At 43.3% G+C, this 18,910-nt stretch overlaps 1 protein-coding gene across 2 annotated transcripts in view; it reads left to right on the top strand.

Moving 5' to 3' along the window:
* Nucleotides 1-18,910, top strand: part of DIS3L2 (DIS3 like 3'-5' exoribonuclease 2) — a 4,570,298-nt gene that overhangs the window by 329,235 nt on the left and 4,222,153 nt on the right. The gene's annotated exons all lie outside the window — the stretch shown is intronic.

The raw sequence follows: 18,910 nt of genomic DNA, 5'->3' as shown, positions 1-18,910 counted from the left end.
GATAGAGCTATTTCCACCTTAAAATAATCTGACACAATGTTGTGGATGCAAATGAGTGTCTGTGTCTGCTAATTACAAGAAGTGAGTGGCACAGTGGTGTGGCAGTAGTATGGCATGTTCCAGGGTTCATGTCCATATACCTTATTTTGGTATGCAAAACACTATGTACACAATATTTGTAGACTCATCGTATTCTGTAGTTGTACCTCAGTTAAGTCCTTTGAGGTACAGGAATACTCATAAGCTGCTATTTGGGTGGTGTTCATTTGAAGTTTGTGCCACTAAATTTCAGTTATTTTAATGTCTATGCACATTGCTGTAACTGAAATCCTAACTATTTGTGTTTTTGTGTACATACAATTAGCTAATTGGACTATTTGGCATATTTTGAGACGGTGAGCGTAAGAGTTGATAGGGTACTGTTAATGTTTTTTATAATTCAACTTCTGGCTTAAGTGCTTATATGTAGAATAATACCAATACCTGTACGGTGTGACTAGGAAGAAGAACATGTCTGATCGGAATCTCCTTGATTAATTTTTTTGGAATAGGGACTGAGATGGGGAGACCTGGGTTTAAGCATGTCTGTCTTCTCCAAATAATTTCTGTGCTAACAAAATCCCAGCACTAGGATTTGAAAAGACAGTGTGTTGGTACAGGGACCAGAGAGACTTCAGATACAATGGTATCTTTCTCATGTGGAATCTTGTCACGGGTATCATGATAATCATAGATGCTATGAGACCCAAAATACTGAGGTATTCCCATGCAGAGACTGAAGTCTGAGTGGAAAGCCTTAGATTTATTTTCTTTCTGTGGAAGAAAAGCTCTTTGAACTGAAATGTCTACCTGACACACCAGAAACACAGTTTGTGTGTGAAGGAGTAAAAAAAAAAGACTTTTGAGTATTCTCTTTGAATCCCAGCTTGAGTAAGAGCCATCTCACTCAAGTTAGAGATTCCTGATACTTTGAAAAATGTGGGTACCCTGTAGCCCACAGAGCTATAACTGGAGCTAGACATTTTGTGAATACCCTTTGGACTATCTACTACACTAAGAGTAAGGCACAGAACTGATAAGGGTTTGTGTGTCTGGATCACATTAAGAATCATCTAAGGTCTGGATGAATAGGGATGTGATAATGAAAATCTTTTTAGTCTAGTATTACTAGGAAACTTGAAAGAAGAAAAAGCAGTAGCAGGTTTTGAAGTGACAGCATTTTGAACTTTGGCACTATCACATACAGGTTTAGGAAAGAATGATCCAGAGCTTGTCTCCAAGCATTTTCTTTCTTTGGCACTAAAAGCAACCTTGAATAAAAACATTTTCCCACCTGGGAAGGGAGAACTGGTTCTTTCTCTTCCTGGGCCAGCATGTGATGAAGGAGGGGTGGAAACAGAGTCTGGTCTAGTGGATGTGGAGAGGAGGAATTTTCTCCCACTGCCAGCAGTAACTTTGAATGATTTTCAGAACATGTTTGACTGAAACTAGCTGTTGCGAAAGAGAAAGTGGAGATGTAGACTTCAGTTTCAGGAGGGATAAAAGTGCAAGGTGTGTGGGGAACCAAGAACAGATGCAAGCACATAAATACCAGAGATGCTTGCTGTGATCAAGGCACTCAACTCTGAATCCTCTTTGGTCTGTGGGATGTCTTTATGTTTTTCAGACAACACTACAGTCGTGGTACATCAGCAAGCAAGGGGGGACCAGGTCATACCTCCTTTGTAGGCTAGTCATGTTAGCTTGGGATATAGCTTCTCTGCAGGCATCCTACATTATGTCAGAGCAAAACTGTGTGGCATTACAAGGTGTATAGGACAAGGGCAGACCATCATGAGTGGAAACTAGATCAGGGGGTCTTCCAAGACTGATGCATGTGAGTGGAGTTTCTCACGTAGAACTATTTGCCTTCTTTGAACAATCAACTGGCAAGATTCTGTTCCAGGACTCCCATGCAAGAAGGCCTGGGAGCCAGATGCCTTTTCTTTTCCATGGACAGGAATGTTCCTGTATGCTTTTCCACTGATACCCAGGATACATATGAAGATTCAGATGGAATATCCCAAAATCACCATGGTGAGTCCCTTCTGTCCTAGGCAGCTGTGGTTCTTCCTTCTTTTGGAAATAGCTAAGGGTAAGTACCACAAGCTTCCTCACAGAATGGGTGTACACACACAAAAACAGGGGTGTTTCATACACCCCGACATAAGTCATCCCCAGGTGATGACCTGGATGGTAGGGTCTTAATGCCTTTTATAGGCAGCTGTTTTCTGAGGATGTGCAGCAAGAATTAATGAAGGTAAGAAAGCCTGCTACTAGAAAATCATATATTGGCAAATAGGGAAGGTTTTCTGTGTTAACAGCATAACCAGCATACATTCAGTGCTCTGGTTTTACAATATTTGTGTAAGTTATTATCCTATTGCCTTTCTTACTCCTCCATTAATACTCCTTTATCAGTCATTTCAGCATGTCTGACCATGGATCTTCCTCTTTCAATGCATTCTTATACCAAAATGTTTTTTGAAAGGGGTTTAGCATGAGTGGCCTCCAAGAAAACCATTGGGCCTCCTTGGGATCTTATTTTGTCTTAGAAAAGCCAACACATGCTCCATTTAAACCAGCTTTCCTGGCTGACTTGAGTTTCTTAACATGGAAAACAGTTTTACTGATTTCTTTGACCCCTGCCAGAAGAGTATCCAAGTTGCAAGCTCTTATGGTGAATAAACCCTATCTCATTTCCCACAAGGACATTGTTCTTTGAGGAGTAATCCTTCTTTTATGCCTTAACAGGGTTGCCACCTTTTCAATGGCCCAAAGTGGGACATTTTTTGTAGAAACGTCAGATTTTGTGTGGCAAAACATACCCACGGCCAGTACAAAGGACAGAACTTTACTTTTTGCCAGAATAAAAGCTTATTCTTGTAGTACTTGAGTTGCTTATTCTGTTTCTTATAACATTTAGGTGTTTCCGATATAAAATAACTGTTTTATGCAACTATTAAAAAAATATAGAAGATATTTGTGTCTTAAAATCTCAGGACATTTGCCATTTTTTCAGTTTTTTTGCAGGACACAACTGCCCAAAGAGGGACTGTCCCTCACAAAGTAGGACTGGTGGTAACCCTATGCCTTAAGTGGTATCCAAGTTTACTTTAAGGGTTGGATTCTAGAAATAGCAGCTTGGTTCTCTGTACATACTTTTGTAATGCACTGTAAACTGGATTACGTCACTAGGTCTAGATCAGGCTTTGCTAGGACTGTTCTCAGGGGCTTCTGGAGTTTTCCCCTTCCACCTCCCAAATGTAGTAAGCTAGGGTAATCTAGCTATATCACTAAGGCTACTGCAGCAGTGATCAATACGATGAACATAGTACATTAGTGTAAGTAAACCTACCTTAACAGTGGATTTTCAAATGATTACTGCTGCAGTAGCCTCTTCATCCCTTCATTCCCCGTGTTTTTTAGTTTAAATACTTTGTGCTCCTAACAGGATATGAATAAGAGAAGAGAAGATAGTGTTTTGGCTCCTAGTTTAAGTGATTGATTCATGGTAAAATAAATGTAGATAAAATTAAATAAAAATTGGATTCAAGTACCAAAACAAAATATGCAGTGTATAAATGGCCTAGACTGGATATGAAATTACCTTAGAAGTGTAACTGCTTTATTCTGATTTTTGCACAGCTGTAATTATAAGGTGGGGTTTGACTCCTAAAAGAGGATTTGAAACTGAAAGTGCCAGTGTCTTGTCAAATGCCATGTTGTGTGAAGCGCCATCCAGCACTATCAAACTGAGGAGATGAAGTAAAAAAAAAAAAATAAAAAAGTAGCTAGAATTCCAGCCAATAATGCCAACCCCCTCAGAGACCGCATCAAATTATCGGTCACAGAACAACCACTACTGCTCTCAGCAAGTTTACACCCTTAACAGAAACTCAGCTGAATCTGAAGTTATATGTAAAATTAAATGTAAAAGTGGGGAGAAATAAGGAGAAAGGCACAGTGAAAGCATTTTGTTTAACAAAATGGAGATGCTATCAAAAAGAATAACAAAGGAAAGCACTCCGTGTAACTTAATGGAGGTGCTGTCTGTCAAAAAAACAGCACGATGACTGTAAAATGCATAATGTAAGCAACTTTGTCAGATTGATTGAAACTGCAGTGTAATGTAAAAAAAAGTAGAAACTCACAGGAAGAACACATAAGGAAGTGTAGTTTAATAAATAACTGCCATTAATGCTCTTGTTTGTATAAGTAACAGGTCTACATTACTGTAAAAGGACTACAGCTAACCTTTGCATCTTAAATTATCCAGTATATCCAGTTCAGTAGGTTCCAACAAGGCAAACAGCTTAAGCTTCTTTCCTACCTCCAACACTGCTGTGTTGCTCCAGGTTACCCTAGATCTTGTTGCTGCCCTAGGAACTGCCTGTGATCCTCGTATGTTAAAGCAAGTGAGTGCTTTTTGTCTTGTATTTTTGACAGCAGAGTTGCCTTTAAGAGCTGTATTTACCTTAAATGTTACTTCTAACCTTATAAAAAGATGTATTTTCTTCTCCCCTTCTGTTCCATTTTGTTGGGTATGTAGGCCTTCTGCTAGTTAAAAAAAAACAAACAAAACAAAAAACTATAAAGTACTAGAATTATTTATATCTATATATTAGACTTGCGGTGGTGGTGCTGTGGTAGCGTTGTCGCCTCATAACAAGACGTTATCCCATTCGATTCTCAGCTAGAGCGTCTTCTGTGTGGAAGCATACGTGAATGGGGCGTGCCTTCATTGAAGGTTGTGCGTCAGGGCTGGTAACCCGGTACTTAAAATCCACTACCAATCATTAGCAGACCAGAGTTCCGCTGTGGTGACCCCTAACCGGGAAAAAGCCAAAAGACACAAATTAGACTTGTTTGATACTCGCTTAAAACCTCAGCTTTGGCCGGCTAAGATCTAGCTGTATTCAACTGGACGTATAAGAGAATTTAAGTACCTTTTATCTGCACTTTTTTCAAATACAGCATTTTAATTGATTTATTTCTATTGCATTGAATATTAACTGAACTGGAAGTTTTGACTTTGTTTTTTCAGTTAGTTCCACCCTCCCTGTTTTTGTTTTGGTGTTAATCTTGGTGGCATTGAAACTGCCCGCCCCTCTTGTAAATGTGTGCTTGGATACTCCTTCTGGGCCCATCTCATTTGCTCACTCAACTGAGGGCAGTGAGATCATATTCTGATTTCTGGCACTCCTACTGTGTACAAAGAGAGCATCTGGGAAAGAAAAAAAAATTTAAGCTTGTTTCCTGCCTTTCCTGTAAGTGGTCTAGACTGTTTGTAGGCTTCTGAGCCCCCAAGCCTTTCTGTGTTGGAGGGAAGCCTTCTAGCTTAATTTTGTTTCTTAGAACTAGCCAGTTTTCTAGTTTCAGCACTCAAATCTGTTTCTTTTAACTCAGCACTTGTTCAGAACTCGTAAGCACTAAATAAGCTGCAAATTGCTACAACACTCAACTTTCCTCAGTTGTCTAGAGGAAAGCAGTTTTTAGTACTTAATAAATAAGCACCTATCCAGGCATGTCTAAGGGTCAGCTGCCGGTGATTTCCCTTGTCTACCTGATGAATCTGGACATCTTGGGGCAATGCAGCAGTTGCCTCATGTACACAGACAACCCTCTCCTCTGACCCTGACCTTGAGTAGCATCTTACCCTCACCAAGAATGATGCCACAATATGAAGACAAGATGATCAATTTCAACAATTGGCTTAAGTATTGGTGTCATTCAAAGGGGATTCAATGCCTGTCAGCCTGGGATGACATGCTCGGCAAGCCACGATGCTTCGCTAGGGACGGCTTGCACCTGTCACCCCTGGGCTTTCGGATATTGGCAAAGGCTCTTGCTACCCCCATAGTGCCTTTTTTAGGCAAGGCTCAAAAGACAAACCCACCTCCATAGGTATCACCAGGGATAAGAAACTAAGAGTAATGCTACTCAACGCCAGAAGTCTAAACCTCAAGATGCACGCACTCGAAACTCTCCTTAGCATGGAGAACATCGATATCTGTGCAGTAACAGAAACCTGGTTCAAAGCTCCCGAGAGCACCCCAGCACTACTAGGTTATACCTCATACCATGCTTTTCGCCCCAAAACTTGGACCGAACCACAAAAGGAGGGGGAGTATCAATATGCGTCAATGATACCCACACCTCCAGGTTGGTGGCACAGTACGAAGCTTCAGAGACTATCCATGTGCAACTAACAGTAGGTAAAACTGCCTTCCAGTTTATAGCCTGCTACAGACCACCCTCCCAAATCCAGGAACCCCACTCGGCCTTCCTGAGAACACTGGAAAATATGAAGGTCTCTCCAAACACCATTATATTAGGCGACTTCAACTACCCAAACACAAGACTGGGAGCATTACTCTAGCTCCAACACCCTAGCCCAAAGGTTCCTAGAATTTATAAACTCAAATGCTATGGAACAACTTGTTACCACTCCCACAAGAGGGGAAAACATACTGGACCTGATCACCAACATGGGGACTCTATGCTCCAGACCAGAAGTGTATCCCTCACTGGTAAGATCAGACTATAAACTAATCTCACTGGATATTCACATCTCGACCCCACCCCCCTGCCCAGAAAACCACAGTGAAAAACTTCTATAAAGCAAATTTCATACTCCTCAAAACCGAGGTGGAATCCTTCAAAGCCTGGGCCTGTGGAAAATACAGCCCAAACTGCAGAATCCTTTATAAACGCATTCTATGAACACCTTCAGGAATGCATGGATCATGCAATCCCACATAAAACCAAGGCCCAATCTTCCAAAGGCAGACGTCCTGTCTGGTGGACCCCAGCCCTAAACAAAACTATACAATAGAAGGAGGAAGCTACTACATGATAGAGCAAAATCCCAAATAGGGAAGGCATCTCTGATCAGTATTAGCAAACAAACTACAGGCACTCATAAAATCGTCTAAGGCCAGCTTAGAGAGAAAAATTGCACAGGACACTAAGGATAATCACAAGGCTTTCTTTAGTTATGCTAGGAACCTGGGTGGGAATTCCCAGATATGCTCAGAATTAGTCCAAAATGACAAAAAATACACTGAACCCACAGACATTGCCAACATCCTAGCTGACGGGTTCAGCGCAAACTCCCCCCCCCACCAAAAGGGCAAATATCTATCCCAGCAGAGTGCTGCCCCCCTGACATCTCAGATGCTCAGGTAAGAGGCGCCCTCTCCAAAGCAAAAAACACAGCATCAATGGGATCAGACTGTGTCCCAGGCTGCGTCCTACATGAACTCCAAGAAGAGCTAAACCCAAACATAAAACTACTGTTCAATCTCAACCTTACTACAGGATATGTACTCAGAGTGGCGTACAGCAACAGTGGTCCCTCTCCACAAGGGTGGTGCCTCAACGGATCCTGGAAACTATCGCCCCATAAGCCTGACTAGCTTGGTCTGCAAAGCTATGGAAAGGATCATCATGGACCTCATAAATAAAGATATTGGGGACCTACAGACACTGGATCCTACCCAGTTCAGCTTTAAGGGCAGATCCTGCCTCTTAAACCTGGTCGATTTCTTTGAAACAGTCACCAAGGCCATTGATGAGGGGAAGGTGGTCCACACAGCCTACCTGGACCTCGCAAAAGCCTTTGATACAATACCCCACTCTGGCATTATAGATAAGCTCACCAGCTTAAATATAAACCCCTATGTCACTAGATGGGTTGCAAACTGGCTCAAGGACACAACCCACATGGTTAGAATTGCTGGAGCCATGTCAGACTCCAAACCAGTTACAAGTGGTGTCCCGCAAGGCTCAGTCCTGGAACCTCTCTTGTTCGGTATATATTTCTCGGAGGTATAGGCCAACATGGAAGGACTGTGGCTGACCAAGTTCGCAGATGACTGCAAACTGGGCGCAATAATTGACTCTCCAGCCGACACAAGCATCCTCCAAAAGGGCCTCATAGAAACAGACAACTAGTGCTAGAGCCATGGCCTCAAGCTAAACTCCAAAAAGTGTATAGTCATCCCCTTTGGCAAAAACAAAGTGCCCACAAATTACCACATAGGTGGTAATCCATTAAGTACGGAAGAAGTAATTAGGGACCTGGGGACCCAAGTTGATAGCAATCTCTCATTTGACAACCACGAGACCAGAGTGGTTAGAAAAACATTTTATATAGCCCACCTAATCATGAAGGGATTCACATCTAGATCAGGGGAGGTCATTGTGCCTCTTTACTCATCCCTCATCAGGCCCATAATTGAGTACAATGCCCCTTTTGGGATGTACATTACCAGACACCTGCAGCAACTGGAAAGATCCCAAAAGTACCTCACCAAGAGGATCAAAGGTCTCAAACAGATGCCATATGCTGCCCGGTTAAAGAAACTCCAGCTCTACTCAGTGGCATACCGCCTGGTCAGAGGCGATCTGTGCCTGATGTACAAAGCCATGTCCAACCCGGAATTAATGGACATGCTGCACCTCAGAAAATCCAAATCCCATCGAGCTACGCGCTCGAGAGACTTGAACCTCAGCACTGAAATAAATAGGACATGCTGGAGGGACAGATTCATAACCCAGAGGCTCCCTTCACTCTGGAATAAAATCCCAGTCCAGGTTAGGCAGAGTCCCTCATTGACTCTCTTCAAGAGGAATCTTGATGAGTGGATGGGAGATCGTAGGTTTACCCTGGGTATCACTTCTGTGTCACTGTTAGACAGAGACACAGTATACTAACCTCAAAAAAGGGCATAGCAAAATTAATTTAAAATGGGTGGCGAAAGCCAAACACACTCTGGCTAGGCTTATAAATGCCCTAGGGCAGATAGCCTAGTATGAACCTATGAACCTATGAACTACAACCTGTGAGAGATGCACTTATATAGCCAAACTGGAAGCAAAGCTCTCTTCACCCAAGACTGGACTAGACAGTCAAGTAGAGAAGGTAAACACTTGCACCACACTCATCACATAGTCCCTCAAAACCTACACCACCAAAAACATGCATAGAAACACAAAACAAACACCTGCATTCACGGAGGCTCTCAATAAAAACCTGCCCAAGCATCAGGGACCTCCAAAGCAGAAACACAGGCAACCTCCACTCCCCAACACAACCCAAATGACACATAGCCCACAAACTCGGTGTGCCACTCAACCAGAGCCCATAAGGCATAACGTACCCAACACTCTAGTCATAGGTGACTCTATAGTCAGGCACACTGATGTTCCACTCACCAGGCTAAACAAGGAGAAAGTTACTGTCAGCTGCCTGTAGGATGCCAGGATCCACCACATAATGAACGCACTCAGGTCACTCCACAACAAGTACAAATATGGCACTGTCATTGTCCATGTTGGTGTGAATGACCTGAGATGTACCTCCCTGGACTACATGAAAAGAGACATGGAGGAGCTCTCCAATCTTGTAGCCCAGGCAGGTATTACCCTAGACTTGAGTAGCATCCTGCCATCACCCAGAATGATACTACAGTACAAGGACAAAATGATTGATTTCAACAATTGGTTAAACTTCTGGTGTCATTCTAAGGGGATCCAGTATTTGTCTGCCTGAGACGACATGATAGACAGACCGCGATGCTTTGCCAGAGATGGCCTGCATCTGTCTCCCTTGTGATTCCGGATACTGGCTAAGGCTCTTGCCACCCCTATAGTGCCTTTTTTAGGCAAGGTTCAAATAACAAATTCACCACCGTAACAAGTACAATCAAGCAAAATCTGAGGGTAATACTACTCAATGCTAGAAGTCTAAACCTCAAAATGCACTCACTTGAGGCACTCCTGAAAATGGAGAACATCGACATCTGTGCAGTGACAGAGACCTGGTTCAAAGCTCCAGAGAGCACCCCTGCATTACCAGGCTATAATTCATATCACACCTTTCGGCCACCTAACCCGGAACAAAGCACTAAAGGTGGAGGCGTGTCCATATTCATTAAGGATATCCACACCTCCAGGCTAGTTACACAACATAATGCATCCGAGATTTTCCAAGTGCAACTAACTCTGGGCAAGACCGCAGTCCAAATTGTAGCTTGCTACAGACCCCCCACCATGCCCGTGGATTCCCACTCCTCATTTCTTGATACACTGGAAAGTATGAGGGTACAACCCAATACCCTAATAATGGGCGATTTCAAGTACCCCACCATTAACCGGGAAAACTACTCATGTACCAACTCTTTTGCTCAACGTTTTTTGGAATTCATAAATTCCAACACCTTGGATCAACTTATTCACACCCCCACCAGGGGCAGCAATATCCTAGACCTGGTCATTACCAACATGGGCAACTGGTGTTCCACACCAGAGGTCAATTCCTCGTTGGTCAGATCTGACCACAAGCTAATCACCCTAGACAGCCACATCCCGTCCCCACCCCCAGTTAGGGAAAAAACTTCTCCAAAGCCAACTTCACACTTCTTAAGATAGAAGAGGCAAATTTCATGACACCCATTCAGACGGACAATAGAGGTACGACTGCTGAATCCTACACAAATGCACTTTATAAGCACACGAGTGCATGGATCATGCTGTCCTTCATAGAACCAAGATGCTATCCTCCAAAAAAAGGAAGCCAATCTGGTGGTCCTCTTCCATAAACAAACTCTACAACAGAAGAAAGAAACTGTTGCAAAAAAGAATAAAATCCCATGACTGGAGGAACTCCCTGGTCAACCTCAGTAAGAAGCTGAGATACCTCATAAAATCCTCCAAAGCTAGTTACAAAAACAAAATTGCCACTGACTCTAAAGACAACCACAAAGCATTCTATAGCTTTGTTAAGAATCTCAATGGCAACACTCAGATCTGCTCTGAGTTACAGCACAATGCCACTAAATATACAGAACCAACTGATATTGCCAACATCCTGGCAGATAGGTTCAGTGCTAACTTTATCCCCCTCTCACCCCCTAGAGGGCCCATCTCTCGGAAGGAAGAAAAGTTCCTGTAATAACGGCTGCTGCAGTTAAAAAAAACACTCTCCAAAGCCAAGAACACAGCATCCATGGGACCTGACAGTATCCCAGGCTGCGTTCTACACGAACTACAGAATGAACTGGCTCCCTACCTAAGTACCATGTTCAATCATAGCCTCACCTCAGGCTTTGTGCCCACTGAATGGTCCACCACGATGGTTATCCCACTCCACAGAGGGGTAGCCACGACGGACCCCGGGTACTACCGCCCCATTAGCCTGACGAGCCTGGTCTGCAAGGCCGTGGAACGTATCATCATGGAACTCATAAACAAAGACATCGGTAATCTCTAAACTCTGGACCCTACCCAGTTTGGATTTGTAAAAGGTAGATCATGTCTCCTAAACCTGATTGACTTCTTTGAAGCAGTCACCAAAGCCATAGATGAGGGTAAGGTGGTTCACACAACTTATGTAGATCTCGCCAAGGCTTTCAATACCATCCCCCAATCTGGAATTATAGATAAGCTCACTAAACTAGGTATAAATCCCTATGTCACAAGTTGGGTTGCCAACTGGCTCACTGACAGAACCCGCACTGTGAAAGTAGCAGACTCCAAATCCGACTTTAGACCAGTGACAAGTGGAGTACCACAGGTCCTATCCTGTTTGGTATCTACTTCTCTGATGTACAGGCTAACACAGAAGGTCTTTGGCTAACAAAGTTTGCAGATGACTGCAAACTAGGAGCCATAATCGAAACTCCTAACGGTGTGGACATATTACAAAAGGGCCTCACTGAGACAGATGCCTGGTGTTAAAGCCATGGCCTGAAGCTCAATGCCAAAAAGTGTATTGTCATCCCCTTTGGTAAAAACTCTGTACCCATGAACTACCACATAGCTGGTAGTCTACTTAACGCCGAAAATGTGATGAGACCTTGGGACACAGGTGGACAGTAGTCTCTCCTTGGATAATCACATCACCACAGTGGTCAGGAAATCCTTCTACGTGGCTCACCTCATCACAAAAGGTTTCTCATGCAGAAAAAAAGAGGTAATTGTTCCCCTCTACTCATCACTCATTAGACCCATTATAGAGTACAATGCCCCTTTTGGTATGTACCTCAGAAGAAATCTACAACAACTGGAAAGGCCACAGAAATACCTCACAAAGAGGATTACTGGCCTGAAACAGATGACCTATGTAGACTGTCTCAAAAACTCCAGCTTTACTCCATCGCATATCGCCTACTCAAAGCTATGTCAAACCCAGAGCTGTTGGACATGCCCCACTTAAAGAAAGTCCAATCCTTCCGAGCTACACACTCTAGGGACCTAAACCTTATCACCACAATAAGCAGAACATGCTGGAGGGATAGATTCCTGTCCCAGAGACTTCCCATACGCTGGAACAGACTACCTATCTATGTCAAACAGAGCTCCTCATTAGCACTCTTCAAGAAAAATCTTGATGATTGGATGGGAAATAGGAAATTCACCCCAGGGATCACTTCTTTGTCTCTGCTCGACAAGGGCACAGGAAAATAATTTTCTTGGGAGGTGAAAACCAGGGTACATTTTTGGCTAAGCTTATATAGGCCCTAGGGCCAATAGTCTAGCACCTATCTATGAACTAATTTTTCCTTTCTTGCTGTCTTTTTTGTATAAAATAGTTTCAGTACTGCGCTTTTCCTGAGAGCTAGTGTGGAGGAGGCCTCCGTGTTCAAGAAATGCAGAAATGTATTTTGAAGGGTTCTTCCACCTCCCAATTAATCTACAGAGAGGACAATAAGGGAAAAAAAGGAGACTAGAAATGCATCCTGAAGTTTCCTCATATTTGAGAAGTTTCCTCATATATGAAGCAATGCAGGCCTGAACATCCGATTACTAGAGCTTTCCAAAGTGATTCTAAAGACTCTTGGCACTGATGCACCTCTGTTAGGAGCCTCGATAGGGACCAGTTGTCACTGATTTTGATCATTCTTGCTGCTGCAGTAACTTTTAGCTGTTTGGGATGTATCCTGCCCAGGATGCAACAATTGACCAGTTTTCAAAAAGTTCTGGCTCTCTCCACCATCTACATCCTGCTGATTGGACAAACCCTTGGAGAGAAATCAGCAGTAGACCATTTCAGTGCTTTGTTGGTGCCTTGAGAGAAAGCAGCTGTGAGGCTTTGAGGAGCAGCAGTCTGCTTGAGGCTTCATTTCTGGCAACTAAGTCGCTGTGGGTGCCCTTCCTTACAGAATGTTCTGCCATTTTAAGAGGATTTGATATTAAAGTGGTATTTTCCCTTTTTAAGAATGCTGGCAATTTTTATTAATATCTGATATTTTTTGTCAGAAAATGCTGTTTTAGAAATTGGCTTATTTACTGCTGGGGACTGTTTTTGTATAATGTATTGCTTTTGAGACCTCTTATTGAAAGGTGTTGGTAGTGTTGTTTTTCAGGTCTGGAAACTGTTTTTAGTGATTGTGTACTGTACTCTTCATGACAGCTTGCCTTTACTAGATTTCTATTGGGGCACTTAAAGAGAAATTGATTTTTTGAGTTATGACATCAGTTTGTGTATTGCTTGTATTTTTATTTTTGAAGTGGGACGGTGTGGGAAAATTTAAGTTTAACTGTGGCTTGTTAACACTTGGTTAGAAGGCAAGTTGTCAGACTGTTTCCAGCAGTGCTTATCAGCGGCAATCAGGCTTTTTTCTCAGCTACAGCATGGAGACTTAATCCAGTCCTGCTGCTGCTTTTCCCACAGTAGCAAAAAAGAAAAAAAATAACAGAAGGAGCCCTTGTCTACTGCATGGGCTCAGACTGTGCCTCAGCTGCTGGTGGCTGATTCTGTTCCAGACTACTTGCTGGTTTCTCTGGTGTAGTCCCTTCTTCCAAAATGGACTGGGAGTTAGCTACCGTCCTCTGCAGTTGTTCCAGTGTCCAATACAGGCATGAGAGAACCATCCTTTTTGGGTGTGGGAGTTTCTCTGAGAGGTTCTTCCTGGAGTGGCTGGATAGAGACCTTTTTTCCAGAATCAAGTGCCATCCTGACTCGCGACCTCAACCTGGACTGTGACATCAATAGAACTTGTTGGTGGGACAGATTTGTGTCCCAGAGACTCCCCCTTTTGTGGAATAGACTCCTTCTCCAAGTAAAGCAGAGTACCTTATTAAACCTTTTTAAGCGCAACCTGGATAACTGGATGGGGAACAGAAAATGCACCCCTGGGGATTCCAACTGTGTCCCTGCTTGACAGTGCCATACGGTGCTGACTTGTTGGAATATGGGCTAAATTCTTGGCTTGGCTTATAAGGGCCTCAGGGCCAGTAACCTAGTAACTTCCTGTGATCCTATGATCCCCTAATTGGTCTTCCTAGGGATGTCCCTAGAAAAAAAAAGGAAATAAAACGTTAGACATTGTGCATCTAAGGACACTTCCTCTGTTTATAAGGATGATTTTCTTACCTTGACCAGGATTTAATTGCAGATTTTCATTCCTGCAGAACAGAAATCAATACTAAATGGTATACTGGAAGAAGAAATTCCTGAGGAAGATGTATCATACAAGTCTGACATAGAGACAGGGCTGCTTCAGCTGCAAATTCTGAAGCCATGGACTCTGATTTAGAGGAAAATTAGTTCTCTCCAACTCCTTTAGAGGAATTTTCCTTTTATGAAACTATTTCCAGGATGAATAGAGTACTTTTGTTGAAACAAGTGGTTGTTCCCCTGAGCTCAAGAGATATGTGTTGCAGTAACTCTGACTCTGTCTTCAGTCCCCAAAAGACGGACAGTTTTTACAAAGTCCCTTAAACTAATACATTCTTAATTGTATAGACAGTTTGAGGGATTGTTCTGCCTCTCTACCTTCAGAGGTATGTCCTGTCTGAATCACTATTTTTAACCTGTCTCAGGTGTCTAAACATGCTTTTTAGTGTGTGCATAATTGTATAGATACTGTGTTTAGGACCACTGCTAATTGTACTGTTTTGAGAAGTTATGCCTGGGTATCCAATTAAAAGTTTTCTGAAGTAAAGTTTGAGATTTTAAACTCTACTTTAGATAATGAAGCTTTGTTTGACCTGTGTACATATTCCATGCATATAGGGATGTTCTTCATGTTTCCCTGTTGCAGTCATTACATTTGGGTTATCTGCTTGCAGGTAGCCCTCAGCCAGCCTGATTATCAAAGTCTTGGGTCCTGCATCGGTTGCTGTCTCTTGTTCCATGACGTCAGGTAGTCGGGTATAAAGCATGCAGCCGACGCCATTACATCAGTCTTTCTAGACCGTGCGGTGCTCGAAGCAGAAGCAGTTCACAAGTGCCGGTCGGCCGACTCCTGAAATTTTCATTTTCAAGTTTCAGAACCAAAGTCTTCAAAAAAGTTAAGTACCCCGTAGGGGATCCTTTTTCTTGCTCTAAACCGATGTCAGTAAAAGTTAACAATTGTATTACTTGTGGAAAGCAAATACCTCATAAAGATTTTCATTCGTACTGCATTCCTTGCTTAGGCCCAGACCACGACGTCCTTCACTGTCGGTTTTGTGCCTTATTCAATCCTCGAACTATTCGTCGTCAGTTCATTTTTGCATCAGACTATTTTGGTACTCTTTTTAATTATCCAGAAATGGCTTTGGTAAACCATCCGACTACTGACATTCCGAAAAAACGTAAAGATAAAGACAGAGACAGGTCACATAGGTCCAAAGCTGACGATGACGCTTCCGTTAAGCTAGTCGCCAGATCGCCGGTACTCAGTGAGGTGCTTTTGCAGCCCCTGATACCCGCTACTTCATATTTGCAGGCCTCTACTGAGACCCATTTGGAGTCCGGTATGCCGCGAGATGCTTCCAACTATGGAACCTGTGGATGTCTCTACCATGGATGGGTTCGGAGCCGCTGTGCAGGCACCGGCTTCTGAGGGTGTATTCAGGCCTACTGACTTGCATATCAAACCAACGCCACCTTCTTCAAGGCCTAAAACTCGATCCACGCCTAAAAAATGACTTCCAAACTGCATGGTCAGGCCCATATGCCTAAAAAAATAAATAAGTATGGCTGAAGACCTTATTACTCTAATTAGGGGAAGCCAGCCTTCTCCCTCTGAGAGACCTAGAACTGACTTTCCTTCTGATTCTTTTGATCAGGATTCTGAAATCTTCATTTCTTTTGATGACCAGGATTTGCCCTCATCTTCCTATGAGGATTCTGATGCAGAGGACTCCATACCCTCTGCTTCCCCTCCAGAAGATTTCTCTTTTGGTTAAACTTTGCACACTCTTAGGGAGCATTTCCTCTGGGAAAGCCAGGATTACTCCGACTCCAAAAAGAGGCTTAGGGAATTCTTACTCCTACCTCAACACAGGCCTTTAGCTATCCCTCCTGTACTGGACATTGTAGATGATGCCTTCATGGAATCTAGCTTGGCCCCAGACACTTTACCTCCGGCTCCCAGGAAACCTGACTGGTATTAGAGTACCTGACTCTCACAAGTTCCTTTTTAAAAATCTTACTGTGGACCCAGAGACCATTTCACAGGGACCCAAAGGCATTAAGGCTACTACTGCCAAAATCCCTACCCCCTCTGATAGAGATTCCAGGGCCCTGGATAGGTGGGGTAAGACTGTATTCACTTCAGCTAATTTGGCCATTAGGGCCTTAACCTGCCAGTTTCATATGTTAAAGTATCAGCAACATATTATTGGATTACTTAAGCAGAAAATGATGATTCCTGACTGTGCTGAAAATAAAGAAGTACATGATTTAATGCCTTCTGCTGACAAAGTTGGTAAACATACTTTGCAATGCATCTTTGCAAAGGCATCTTGCAGGGCTGCTGTCACTGGGTCTGTTCTTAAAAGGCATGCTTAGCTTAAGGAGCAAACTTTGCCAGATCATGTTAAAGCTAAATTACTGGATGCTTCCTTAAACCAAGACCGCCTGTTTGGCACCAAAGCAGAAGTAGTACTTAAAAAGATGGAGGAAAAATCTAAATCTATGCAAACTGTTAAAGATTTCCTGCAAGTACAGCCTCCCAGATTTAGTAGGCATTGGCCTTCTAAGAATTGGTCCTTTCCTGTCTCTTCCAGGCCTTCTCCATCCAAACCCAGGAACAGCAGACCACCTAGGCTACAGTCTCAAGGTACTCACAGGCCTAAGCAGTGGGGGGCTCCCACTTCCAAAACTGGAAGTAGTAAGACATCCCCCTATGGTAAACTGTCACCATGACTTAACCTTAAACCTTCCAAGCCCTGCTCAACTGACTGCTCCTTTAGGGGGAAAGATCGCCCTGCATGCAAAAAACTGGGAACTCATTACCCAAGACAGATGGGTTTTAAATATAGTTTCCCAAGGATACAGATTCTAATTCCACACCTTACCAACCCCAAATGGTTGGCCAGACCTACCCCCTAATCAGTGGGCAGAGGCTCAACAGCAGGTTCTCTCGAAGTATCAGGGCTATTCAACCTGTCCCAGCAGAAGAATGGGGACAAGGTTTTTACTCGAGACTTTTCCTGGTACCCAGAAAAGACAACTCCTGGCATCCTATCCTGGACCTGTCTATTCTAAACACCTTTTTGGTAATTCCAAAATTCAAAATGCTAACTCTTCATCAGCTGCTTCCCATGTTGGGCAAAAACACCTGGTTGGCAACACTGGACTTAAAGGAAGCCTACCTGCATATCTCAATAAGGGAATCTTGCAGAAAATACCTATGCTTCAGAGCAGGCTACATGCAGTATCAGTTCTCTGCACTGCCTTTTGGCTTATCTACTGCGCCTAGGGTATTCCCGAAGTGCCTAGCTCCAGTCATTGCATTCTGCAGGCAAAGAAATATTCAAATATACCCATACCTAGACGATTGTCTAATTCAGGCAGAAAGCCAGGACATACTATTAAATCATCTGCCATTTGTAAAGAAACTGCTAACCTCACTGGGTTACACCATAAACGAAAAGAAATCTTGTTGTATTCCTGGGAGCAAGATTGAACACAACTTCCCAGATGGCCTACCTCACGCCAGAGAAACAAGTTTATTTGACAGCTTACTTCAAACTACTGGCCACAAAGACCCAGCTATCTGCAAGGAAAATACTGCAAGCCTTGGGGTTCATAGCCTCTTGCATCTTACTAATTCCATATGCAAGACTGCATATGAGGAAACTGCAATGGTATCTAAAAAGCCTATGGTGTCAACATTCTCAGGACCTTGTCTCAATGATTCCTATCATTCCTTGTATAAAGACAGAGGCCCTTTGGTGGGCAGAGGCCTGCTACCACAACAAGGGACTGCCATTCACTCTACCCCCTGCCACCCAAACACTAACAACAGACGCATCAGACTATGCATGGGGGGCTCACTTGGCAGGGCAGTGCATTCAGGGCAAATGGAACCAGAGTCAAATGCACCTCCATATCAGTCAAAAGGTAATGTTAGCTGTACAGAATTGTGACGGCCTTCAAGGACCACATCCTTCCAGGACAATTATTGATAAAGACAGACAACACCACTGCTATGTGGTACATAAACAAGCAGGGGGAAACCCATTCATGCCCTCTCTGCAGACTAGCCATGGCTCTGTGTAACACATTCTTGAGCTGCCAAGTGCACCTACAAGCTCAATTCCTGTCAGGCAAGCTAAATTCACTGGCAGACGACCTAAGCAGAAATCTCATGGACCTACACGAGTGGAAACTGGAACCAAAGATATTCAACATGTTGAGAAACAAATGAGGGAGCCCAGAGATGGACCTGTTTGCCTCCCCTCAGAATTGCCAGTTGGACAAATTCTGCACAAGGACTCCCCACAGTCAAATTTGGAAAGTGGATGTCCTGTCCTTCACCTGGGAAAGCCTCTCAGTTTATGTCCCCCCCGCCTCTCCTCTTGAAAGTTCTACTAAATATCAAACGGGACAAACCAAGGACAATACTCATTGCACCAGACTAGCCAT

Source organism: Protopterus annectens, chromosome 4.part1, assembly GCF_019279795.1.
Source record: "Protopterus annectens isolate FY-2018-M chromosome 4.part1, PAN1.0, whole genome shotgun sequence".
NCBI lineage: Eukaryota > Metazoa > Chordata > Ceratodontiformes > Protopteridae > Protopterus > Protopterus annectens.
This window is presented reverse-complemented; position numbering and strand designations above follow the sequence as displayed.